We start from the raw sequence: 13,195 nt of genomic DNA on the forward strand, positions 1-13,195 counted from the left end.
CTTGGTCAACTTCCAAGCCCAATAACCTCTTCTAATACTGTGTGTGGGATTGTCTACAAAGAACTTGTATTCTCAAAGTCTGAATCCAGCAAACAGCCTAAACGACATGCTCCATCTGTTTACCTCACATACTTTATCTGAGCAGCTTCAGGTTTTCAGTACAACAAACAAACAAAACACCCTACCATCCACAATTTCTCAGAAATGTTGGACCACACCTGTATAAATCAGACTAGCTTCAACAACAGACCTGCAATTCTTTATCTCACCACATGATCTGGCCTGTAAAACTCAACCGTCTTCTTTGAGATAACGCATCGGAGCAAGGTTTCACAGCAAAAGCAAAGCTATCCTGTAACTAACATCCCTGCTGTCTGTGCTGTCACACAGTATGGTCCAAAGTCTCTGACCTGCTTGCCATGTATCTGAAGGGTATCCACAGACTTCTGCAGTATATTCACACTTTACTAAATGCAGCCTACACTCAGGTTGACTCTGAAGAGTCCCAAACAGTATCAGTGTGGAGTGAATGTTGCCTCCAAAGAGCTGTGTGCTCACATCCACACTCAGGACTACTGAGCAGAGCTGCTCCAAAAGCATCTTTGGATCTGGCACCTCAGGGTTTCTTTAAGCCTATTTGGAGTCACTGGTAGTCAGGAAGTCACAGCTCATCAGAGGATCAGACCCTCAGCCAGCAGCCATGAGGAGATATTACAGTCCTAAACTGTTCCAGGTGCCAAAAGCTGTCAAATTAGAGCGAGCTGCCTTCCATCCTTTCTCCCTCACACGCTGACTGTGAGGACTGGCAAACATGCTAAAAGTCATTTGTGTGTATTGATAGAGAGTCCTAGGGAAGTTGGATGTCCAGCATCCATCAGAGTACCTTCCGAAAATCCCAGCTGTCATGCTCAGGCTATATTTTACTCCACACTTCCTCTCAGTCTCTCCCTTCCCAGAATCCATTCTTTCTACCCATCCTCCCACTCTCCTACACAAAGCTGGCAACACACACAAGGTGGATCCATCTTTGGTTATAGGCATTTGGCTGCATGACTGACCTTTCCTGCTGCCAAAGGGAGGGGATTCCAGGCCAGAGTATCCCACTCTGCCTTTCACTTTTCAGTGCTTATTGGGTTTTCTATCATTTTCAGCACTACACAGCATGGACTTGTGGAGCTTGAAAAGCAACAGTTCTTTATCACAATGATGCAATACAAGAAGACTTTGGAGCATTTTCCTAGAACTCTGCAAACAATTATATTGCGTTTTTAGAACTGTCTGGCTATTGTGCCTTCTAAATCACATGAAAGACTACAAACAGTGCTATTTCAGTGAAACTCTCTACAGCCACTGAAACTAAATCACTGCTTCCTTTGGAGGCGCAATGGACTCACATGTTCACCACAAGAACTGACTGTACATACGCTAAAGCAAGACACTTTGTAGGTAAATGAGAAATACCTCTGGTTTGGGCCCATCCCTTAGATATCAGATATTATGCACGAATATGATGATTACTACTTGTAGAGCTATGTGAAACATCTACCATTTATTTGAGTTATGAAAACACAGTTTTAAATAGCACAGTAATCCAAGGCCAAAAGACAGGCAGACAAATGGGCAGACTTTGGCCACTTGTTAGATCCTCTAGAGAAAGCTATTTGCTCTTATAAGGGTTGACCTTATGCATTTGCCAGGACTAAATCCTCCACTTGAAAAAACATTTAAAATAAGTTTCAACAATGGAGTCTTTTGGAGGTGCCCAGTGTCAATTTCCAGCTTCCCACAGTACTCAGTGCTTGACTGGAGCTTTTGATGAACAGCTGATAAATTGCTGTTATTTAGCCACTGGCAATAGAATCCAGCTTTATTTAGTTTTCCCAGAAATCAGATGAATTTGAATCTTGTATGGGATTCTCCCTGCCTCCTCCGTCCAACCCTGTTCACATCTAATTTCAGTTTCCTGGAACTAAGAGTGTTAATCCCTTTAACAAAGACCAGCAACAAGAAAACCACAAATCAAGGAAATCAGTTTCCTGTCCATAAATGTTATATTCACTGCACACAGAGAAACTTCTCCAACTCTGCAGTAAGAAGATGCAACAACATCTTTTGCCGCATCCTGACAGCCTTGTAGCATCCCGAATCCAGCCTAGCAAGGGGAAAAAAAGAGTGTTACATGTTAAAAAAATGCCTAAGACAAATGTATTATTTTGCATGTATCACAGTTAAGACACATCAACCTAAGTGTTAATTTCTTAATAGGAATGACTGAAGAGACCAAATTTGATGTATCTTATCAATATAACTAGAGCTGGCTACAATGGAAAGTGCCACAATTCTTTCCTTACCTTGACACCTACTGGAATTTGATTTATGGAGGATTTTTCCTTCTGGTTGATAGGAATTATACACATCTCTTCTTGCAGGAGATGAAATATGCATATTAGAAAGTTACAAAGTTTGTTAAGATGCATTACAGTGCTGTACTGCTCCAGGAATAGAGACCCAAGGTCTGACCTTTACTGTAACAGACACTTTGTTAATTCCTGGAGCCATTTTCTTTGTGTCTAATTTTAAGTCCTTTTAAGGCAGATCTATATTAACAATTCAGCTTAGAAGTCTTTTCCCCCATGTGAGATCAGGAAAGCCTGTCAAAGCAAGAGTGGCTTTTTCTTTTTTTTTTTTTTTTATCAGGTCTGAAATAATTTATTGAGACAATGAATGGAAACCATGATGGGTCTACACAGACTTTTCTTCATTTAGACACTTCTTCATTGTCACATTTCGATGCCATCCATTCTAGCTGCATCTAGGTCCGTCTGCGCTGGTGACACATGAAACCTAAAGGGCTATTCATAACTTATCAAAAATAATCTATAGTCCTCCATGACAAAAGAGAGAGAAAGGGAAGACAAAAGTGACTGGAATAAACGTGGCATTTGATCCTTCCTAAAAGTCTATTGCAATGCGAAACGTCATATAAGAGTTCCTCATAACTTGAATAATATTTACTTTCCTTTTCCCTCTTTATGTCAACAATGCAAACCCTCAATTCTCCTAGCCTAACATGCCCCTAAAAGTTACCTGTTGCATTTTTCTTTACATAGTATGGCACTTATGTGTTCCTACGGCTACCCTTTGTAGGCTTTGATTTGCAAGGTTTTGGCAGCAGAGGGGCTACAGAGGTGGTTTCTGTGATAAGCTGCTAGAAGTTTCCCCCATGTCTGATAGAGACAGTTCCAGCCAGCTCCAAGACGGACCCAGCGCTGGGCAAGGCTGAGCCCATCAATGATGTTGTTAACACCTCTGGGATAACGTGTTTAAGAAGGGGTGAAAAAAAACCCACAAAACCAAACCAAAACCAAAACAAAAAAATTGCAGAACTGCAACTAGGAGAGAGCAGTGAGAACATGTGAGATGTTTTTATTTCTTATTATCCTACTCGGATTTGATTGGCAGTAAATTAAACTGATTTCCCACGTTGAGTCTGTTTTGCCCATGTGGTAATTGGTGAGTGATCTCTCCCTGTCCTTAACTCAGGAGCCTTTAATTATATTTTCGTTCTCCCCTGTTCAGCTGAGGAGGGGAGTGATGGAGCAGCTTTGGTGGGTACCTGGTGTCCAGTCAGGGACAACCCACCACAGATACATGCTGAGGATGTGATATTAAATTAATCATTTTAGGATTCCTGAGACCTAAACAAAATTCTGAGGTCCAGACTTAATTTAATTGTGTGAGTAGTGGAAAGCGCTAGTCATGAGCTTAAAGAAGTTAAACATGTACCTGCCTAAATGCCATGAATAGCTCAAGCCTTGCATTGCAAGGAGTTTACACCGTTAATAGTTTTACACAGTATTTTCTACCAAGACAGTTCCATTTCCCACTCAGTACAAGAGTGTGAAAGCAGCTTAATACAGTATGAAGACCATACACTTTCTAGCCCTTGTGCTCCCGCAATTCCTGCTACTGCTTGACAATGACTCAAGTATCCAGAAGAAAAAAAGAGCAAGAACTGGCTATAAAAAGAGTGTACCAGTGAGAAAGGCCAGGGCCGGAAGGTTAGTTGCAACATTGCCAAAGCCCACGGGAGGAGAACAAAATAAGAGGGAGAAACGTCAGAGACTGGAGAAGCCTACAAAGTGAACAAGGTTTGTCAAGAGCTCTGTCTAGATTCAGAAAGGAGAAAATGCCAGTGTTACATAAAATATATAAATATGCATGCTTATATATATATAAACACATTCACAGTCACACAGAAGCTACATATTTAAGCAGACCACACAGAAGCTACATATTTAAGCAGACTGTAGATATCTAGAGATGTGTAAATTATAACAAAAATTTGTAAAATGCATTCTCTTTTCATAAAGTTTTCTAAGAATAAGACAGCTCTGCCAACAAAATGTATGGCCTGCTTGCTTTGAGTTCACCAAAGCTGTGAGAAATCCGATTTGCAGGCTAAATCTGTGCTGATCTTCAAAGCAATATTCCCTCACTGAAGTTTCTTTAATGTAAGCTTTTCCCTGCAGATTTTTGTGCTGAAGAGGGAAGTTTCCAATCCAAGGATTATGAAGACTGAACAAGCTGGTAGACATACAAAGCTAGCTCATAGTTTTAGAAAATTCAGAGCAACAATGGTTACTAGTGATTGCTTGGAATTTGGTAAGTCAAAGACCCCATCAAACAAAGGCAGAGACAGATGTCTGCAACAGCTGCACTAATTGAACCTATGACAAATCACAGTGGGGTTTGTTGGTCTGATTCTACTTTTAGTATAATACTGATATATCTGATGTGGATCTTCCCCAAAGTCAGTAGAGATGTTCCACTGGAAAAAAATAGAGGAAAAAAGGCTACGTATTCCATATTTGATATCTAGGATCTCCTTTTATCCATAGTGTACATTAGTAATCCAGCAAATGTTTAGAAATTGTAAAATATATTTCCTTAATAACTCAAGTCTGCCATAAGACGCCAACACCCTATTGCAGTGTAGGTCGTACATCCGAGTGTTATCTTGCCAAATACCTCCATGGCCCACAGGATGGCACTGTGCCACCCCACGAACTCGCTACAGGCTGTTGGTGGCTTTTCCTGACAGGCAGGCTTTTTCATATCACAGGTTTTTTCCTCTGAATTTTCAAGCTTTCCAGAATTCATCGTAATTCTACAGATTCTCCCATGCCGGCACACCAGCTGATCTTGTGTGTCTTTGCTCAGAAAGATCACCATCTGCTTTCTGTGGGCATTTTGCTTCAATAAACAACAGTAAGCTAACCCCAGAAAAGGGTTACCCTGGTAGCTATACAGCAACCTCCAGAACAACTGATTCTTTTTGCTGCCCATAAATTGTATCTGATAAGCCTGAAACTAATTAATAGCAGTGTATCCTGGGCTGCATCAAGAGGAGCGTGACCAGCAGGTCGAAGGAGGTGACCCTGCCCCTCTACTCTGCTCTCGTGAGACCTCACTTGGAGTATTGTGTGCAGTTCTGGTGTCCTCAACATAAAAAGGACATGGAACTGTTGGAACAAGCCCAGAGGAGAGCCACGAGGATGATCAGGGGACTGGAGCACTTCCCGTATGAAGACAGGCTGAGAAAGTTGGGGCTGTTCAGCCTGGAGAAGAGAAGGCTGCATGGAGACCTCATAGCAGCCTTCCAGTATCTGAAGGGGGCCTACAAGGATGCTAGGGAGGGACTCTTCATCAGGGACTGTAGTGACAGGACAAGGGGTAACGGGTTCAAACTTAAACAGGGGAAGTTTAGATTGGATATAAGGAGGAAGTTCTTTACTGTAAGGGTGGTGAGGCACTGGAATGGGTTGCCCATGAAAGTGGTGAATGCTCCATCCCTGGCAGTGTTCAAGGCCAGGTTGGACAGAGCCTTGGCTGACATGGTCTAGTGTGAGGTGTCCCTGACTATGGCAGGGGGGTTGGAACTAGATGATCTTAAGGTCCTTTCCAACCCTAATGATTCTGATTCTGTGATTCTGTATTCAAAGTACCGTACAAAACAAATTCAGTTAACAAGCTTGCTAATTACCACATAATTCTACTTAAGATCATTGTAAAAGCTTGGAATTTGTGTGGCCTACAGCTATCCAACATGGACTGGATGGTGTTCAAGCCTTTACTCACACATGCATGGATGCACTTGGCACATATGCTGCAGCTCAACTGATACAGCATCCAAAGAGTTTCACGATCCTCTCCCATTTACAGGTCAAAGATGGAGACAAACCACAGACATTAAAATTTGGACTGTGGATCAGATTTCAAAGCCTTCTCATCAGTATTTGAAGATCCTATGACACAGGGTTTAGATTTTTCCTTAGACTCACAAAGCATGCCTTCAAGAAAAATATTCTGGGAGAACTGCAGAGTCACTTACTTTAAATTAAAATTCAACAAGATATGCTTGTCTATATTAAAAATTTTGAAAGGGGTCACCAAGGTCAATTATTTCAGCCTAAAGTATCTGAGCTGATGAAGTAACTTGAGTTTTACTCAAGTTGAGCCTAACCTTCTGTATCAGCTTTAACTTCAGTTGCTTGCCCTTGTTAAAGCCTTATCTGTTTCATCTTCACTGCTGGCTTAAATGCTTCTTTTGCAGTATGGATATACCCAGGGAGGCAGCATACAAAATCACAACAAAATATTAGAGTTGGGTCTACAGCAGAGGCAAAGAGAAAAGTTGCCAAGGACAACAGGCTGATAGGGGCAGCAAAACAGCCATGGTCCTGCCCTTTGCTCTGCTTACACCTGAGCCCTGGGAAGCAGGATTGCAGCTGCTGATGAGATGCATGGAAAGGGGCTTGGGATGATGAAACTGCTGTCATGGCTGTGGCAATGGTAATAGACACCTCTGCTCCTTACCTCTCCCCTCCTCTCAAGGGTCCCCACAGCCCCTCTGTCTCAGCTCTCCTTTCTCTCTCTCCCTGTTCCTCCCCAAGGTTTAACTCTGGCCCCAAATATGCACCAATACTTGATTTTGCCTTCACAGCTGAGACACATCATGCTGGTATAAAACATTAATAAACTGAAAGCAACTGTATCAATCTATAGGAAAGTTGCCATGCTTTGATGAAGTCATGGAGTTAAAGGAAAGCACTGTGAGGGGAGGTATTGGTCTGGTGGACTCCATGCGTGGAAGTGTGAATGGAGGTGGTATGGTGCAGGTCATACACTCAAGGGATCACCAGAGCAACCATCACCTAGACACAAGGAGTGTGATCAAAACCAACAATGTAAATACATGCAGAAAGTTAATTTACAGCTCACCAGTCCCTAAGAAGTGGGTAATTTGGGTTCAAAGGATCCTTTGTTCCTGTCACTCTTGTCAAGTACTAATCCAGTTTACAGCAAAAGGCAGGATTTTCAAATGTGCTTGCTATTGGTCCAACTCTGTTTCACTAAGATCACTAGAAAAAATTCCCCATGGCCATGGTGTGTTTAAGCTTTAACAGGCATTTTTTAAATGCTATCTTCTATCAAACTTCTGGGAGATATTTATAGTATCTTATGAGTGCCTGACTTGTTAGTTAAGTATGTATATTCCCATTATAGTCACCTGAAGACCTACTAGTCTTATTATATTAGTCTTATTATATCTATATATTATATATTTATATATTATATATTTATATATATATTTTAATATATATATATTTTTATATATTTATATATATATTATATATATATATTATATATATCCTACTATATTAGTCTTACAATTATTGGTGGAAAGAAGTGTATGGCCACAGGGAAATACTATCAGAGACGATGTCACTGAATAAGTAAAGAAGGTCAACATCTCATTTGTCCTATTTCCACCTGTGAAAATAATGATACCCTTTATGGAAGTTACAACCATGTGAAACCAGGAAGAGGCTTATAGAGAAGCTGACTGAAGGTCCCACAGTAATCAGATGCCCCAGCTGAAAACCAGCCCTGCCTCACACCATCTGCCTGTGATTCCCTGTAGGAAAAAGGGTCATTTGCATTATCTGGAGAAAAATAAGTTTACCAACGAACACACAGATTGTTCCTATAGATCCTTATCACTGATAAACACCCAACTGCATGCTGAGGAGAAAAAGACTTTCTTTCCCTTCTACAGTTGTGGAAATTGAGGCATAGGGAAAAATGAAATGTCAGATCCAGACCCGGAATGTGCCTGTGAGTACCAGTCTGTCTCCAGATTGGCATGGCGCTGCGGCAGATCCAACAGCTAAAATGCAAAAACATTCAAATGGGAACTTCTGTTATGCTTCAAAACACAGAATTTTCAAGATAACAGGTCTCATTTCCTAACCATATGGAAAACTGACCAGCTCAAAAGCTAGACTTCTAAAACACCCTCTACCACCCTGCTTAGTTGGCATCAGAAGAAAACTGTGCTGATGCATGAATACAAGATGAGAATTTGGCTCCACTTGGCTGAAATCGAGTCTCTGCATCAGCAAGGTGTTAAAATATTTCGGCCATCAAGAAAACTCTGCATGCACCATGGTGGGCACAAAGACATGACAACAGGCCCTCTCCAAAAATGTGACTCAGGCACCTAAATACACTATAGGACAGGAAGAAATTTGCAAGAGGATTCATCTGGGCCTTTTCACATATGCTTGTTTCTGAATCACCAATATATGACTAAATATAAACCACGAAGAGCCATGATTGCTATTCTATGTATCCTCGTGTTCCTCAGAAAAGCCATAAAAGAACAACAACTAGCAAAGCTTTTAAGAGGATTAGTTCCTAACAATGCCAGTGAAAATCTGTAAAAAAAATGATCTTGCCAGATTCAAAGTGCAGATTAGACTGCTCAGTACCAGTGAGCTGCTGGCATCCAAATCACCTTCGTGCTTGGAGAGCTAATACAAATGTATGAGAGGGATGGTGAACTCCTCCTATCTTCAGCGTTTTTTTATCTTCTCTGATAGCAATTCAACGGGTGAAAAAAGAAAAACCTCCATAAATTTACTTCTTTTGGACTAGAGAAGCTGATGTCAGCTTCTTATCTCCACGGCACATTCAAAGGGCTTTCAATTTACCTTGCAGTAAATTAAGCTCTGGGCTTTGTCAGACAGAAATATTTTGCATGCCTTTAATTATAAGGCACCCTGTAAGGGATCAGAGAGTCATGAATAAGGGGGTTGCACTGAATATTTTGGGTCTGGGCCTGAAGAAAACAGAAATCAGATCAGCATGGCCAAAGCACAGGCCCAAAGCCAACACAGAGCTAGGTAACAGCAGGATTTCCTAGCATTTGGATATACCATTAGTACCATGTACGGGGCCAAATGTTTTTTCTGAGTTGGTTTGATCCTCCCCATCTGTATGTCAGTTACTACTGTTATGACAGTAATACCCCACAGTGTCTTAGGGAGCAGGAGTCCCCATCTGTGCCTGACATTATATAGGTATTAGTTAAGAGATAGGCATATTCAAAAAGATCTTCCCGTCTAAATGGTTTAGGGAAAAGGATCATCTAAATGACATAATACTGCCCCATTAGATATAAGGAAGAAGTTCTTTACTGTGAAGGTGGTGAGGCACTGGAACAGGTTGCCCAAAGAAGTGGTAAATCCTCCATCCCTGGCAGTGTTCAAGGCCAGGTTGGACAGAGGCTTGAGTGACATAGTCTAGCGTGAGGCATCCCTGCCCATGGCAGGGGGGTTGGAACTACATGATCTTAAGGTCCTTCCAACCCAAACCACTCTGTGATTCTATTTATTGCTGAGGCACTGAGATATGTAGGACATCCAAAGCCCATATGACAGTACTGGGGACCGCCCCTTGACTCCAAGTCCAATATTTAATTACAAGACCTTCCTTATTAAGTGGTTTTTAATTAATGAAAAACCTTACACAACCTTTTGATTGTTGCACATCAGTAATAAGCAGAAATGCCAGGGCAAGAAGTACCAGCAGGTGTTTTTTTCTGCTGAGTAGGTTATGTGATTGGGAGATGAAAAACAGAGAGGAAAGCTGCAACAGTCTCCAAAACCCATCACAGTTATATCACAGCTGCAGCTGGCTTGATCAATATGTATTCAGACATCTTCTATTGAAATGGTGATTAACGGTTACTATGCAAAGAAGAGCTCACTAGTCATCTTTTCTGAAATCCACTCAGCTAATGGCAGTTCACAAATCCCCACAGTTGGTATTTAAAGAGCCAACAGAAAAAGGTAAGTAAGGGGATGAGCTACAGCACACTGCAGATAGCACCTTCTACTTCCATTCTTCCCAGTACACCCAGGAAATTATCAGTAATCATTTTCTTCTTCTTTTTTTTTTTTTTTTTTTTTTTTTTTTTATTTTCCATATTACATATTCCAGGAGTAGAAAGATCCTAAAAGGTTACCTGCTGAGTGGAAGCAGGAGGAGCTCAGAAACAGGGGCAGATCGCAATTCATAAAGATACATTCCAGCAAGTCAGGCGGCATTGTAAAAGCAGACTGGACTTATTAAACAACGTTTTTTACCTGCACAGGTTTTCTAGTTGCAGAAAAGAACAAGTGGCTTGCCTCAGCAATAGCCAAAGCCCTGGAACGTCCCTTCTCTCACTACTAATACATGCTGAGGTACCCATACCATTTGGTCTGTTGTTTCATCTCTTTAGGAGCATCTAATATCACCTCACTGATTCAAGAAAGTATTGGAGCTGATACCAGAGCCACACTGCTTGTAATCAGGAACAACCAATGGCTACCACTGCATTGCTTGGAAAAATTTCACATTTTACCTTCTTTATATGTATTTCCTTTAAAAAGATAATTTTAAAAAGCAAAAGAAACATTCAGAACATTAAGAAAATGATCACGCACATTACAAAATTTTCCAGACATGCATTTTCTAAAAAATAGCAAAATGAGCTGAAATGGAACTCCTCTCACAAATATTGCTGATTTTGAGGAACAGGCATCTTTTGATGGAAATGTGTCCTACAAAAATGTTTGTAATCCATCAACAGAAAACTGTAATAGATCATCTAATAACAGACTAATGGATAAGCAGTCGTGAGTACCCCCAAAAATCTTTCTGAAAGTCATTGTGCCATCTGCAAGGACAGAGTACAAAGATCAATTGCTTTGTGGGTATTATTTCGTAAGCACGAAAGACTATAGTCTACAGTACTAAAAGGAATGCACTTGACAGTACTATTTTGGACACATTAAAATATGAGCGTAATTGAGAGCTTGAGAAATATACAATATATCTGTGGTATTTATCTAAAAAAATAAAATTACAGTGATAAAGTAGATGTTTTAAGTTTGGCCATCTGACACCAAACGGGACCAATAGAAAAACAGATATTCTGTACCCTTCTGTTTTACGCACTGATGATGAAGTGGGGTTCAAACACAAAGCAGGACTGTTGCTCCACCACTGACAAGGGAGCTTGTACACAGAGCTCCTGACTGTTTAATGACAGGCCTACCCTTAAAAATATAAACCCATTATGAGAATGCAGGTCCTGACTGACAAAGATTTAAAACTGAACCGTCGAAAGGTCAATAGGGTCAGAACTTGATCACAAGTTAAGAGCATGTTAGTGTTTCACACACTGGATAGAGTGTTCTTGAGCTGTTTACTTCAAATGCAAAGCCATGAAAAGAGAATATATGTAAATAATATTTATGCATAAATAAATCAGGCTGGCTTGAAGATTCACAATAAATGCATCTCCCATGCTTCTTACACATCCTCATAAATCAACATAAATTTACTTGTAGAATTTGTTCCTGTGCTCTTTAACTGTACTCCCTGACAAAGTCAACATCTCCTTGCTAAAAGACAAGGTTGCCAGGGCAAAGAATATGAAGATTTGCTCTGTACTGCTAAAGAAGGAGTTACAGATTCTGCTCATTTAGATGCTTGCTTTCCCACCACTCTCAAAAGCTAACTGTACCTTATTCTGCTCCTATTATAAAATCGAAATGCTCTCTCACTATTGGAAAGATCTTCAAGTTCCAAAGAGGTATACACCATTTTAATCATACAAGCCCTCTCACCAGCTTTTTGCTCTGTGTTTGTGTGGAGATTGCTGCAGTAGGATCTTTACGATTAATGTGTTACAAGTCTCAGCCAGCACTGTATACATAACAGCATTGCACATGATATAACAACAATAAATTAAGAAGCACATAAACATACGCTGATGGTGCTTTCTTTCATCAATTTCAAAGTTAACTGATCTCAGAAACAGATGCGACACTGTGTTCATGGTTCAAATGAAACTCATTGCCTCATTCTGTATTTTTCTGATTCCTTTCTAATTTGGCCCACTGCCATAACTCAAGAAATTATGCCAAGCACTGGGGACAAGCCCTTAACACAATTTACAGACAACTGGATTTGTGTGCACTATCCTGCTAATGTAATTGATAAAGCCCAAATGGTGTCCATATTCACATGCTTTCATAATCTGCATGGTTATTTGTAAAATCCCCTGTGCTTTTCTTTTTCCTTTTTTTTTTTACTTAAAGAAGTAAAAGCAGAGCTATTTCTTCACTTAAAGAGTAGAATAAGCAAGCCAAAATATAGATACAAACCACAAGAGAATGATTTCTTCATAAAAGTGAACAAAGAGCAGCAACAAGCTAGAAGGCTCAAGAACAAAGTATAAGGGCAGGTTCTTCTTGGTGCTTTTCTGACATGGAGTTGGATGGATGGGTGAAGCTCCTGCCTTGGTAAACGTCTATTCTATCTGCTGAGCTTAACAGGGTATCTTGTGACTTTTCCACAGCATGAAATGAAATGAAAGAGGTAAGCAAGGAAACATGAAGCTTTATTCTGATTCTGTCACAATGGTGCCTAGAATAGGAAATTATTCTGCTACCCTCTTCAGACCAGAGTGGCCATTGTTACCAGCTGCTCTGACGTTGCATTCAACAAAAGTTGTCGAAGATCATACATCTCTGTTGATTTCTGCATCCAAATCAGATAACCTGGCTGAGCCGTAGCAGAGCTGGCCCAAGGCTTTTCTCAAAATTAGGTGCAATGCACTGTTCCAATGATTCCAGGGAGCTCATGGTAGTGAGGACATACCAGAGACCCCAGGAAGAAGGAAGGTCATCACAGAAAGGTCTGGATAGGGAGAAAAGACCAGACAAGATCAGCAGAGGTTCCAGGTTGAGGGGAAGACCAGTGAACAGAGATTGGTGGTATTTAAAGGGCGTGA

The sequence above is a fragment of the Psittacula echo genome (genome assembly GCF_963264785.1).
Source record: "Psittacula echo genome assembly, chromosome: 1".
NCBI classification, from domain to species: Eukaryota; Metazoa; Chordata; class Aves; order Psittaciformes; family Psittacidae; genus Psittacula; species Psittacula echo.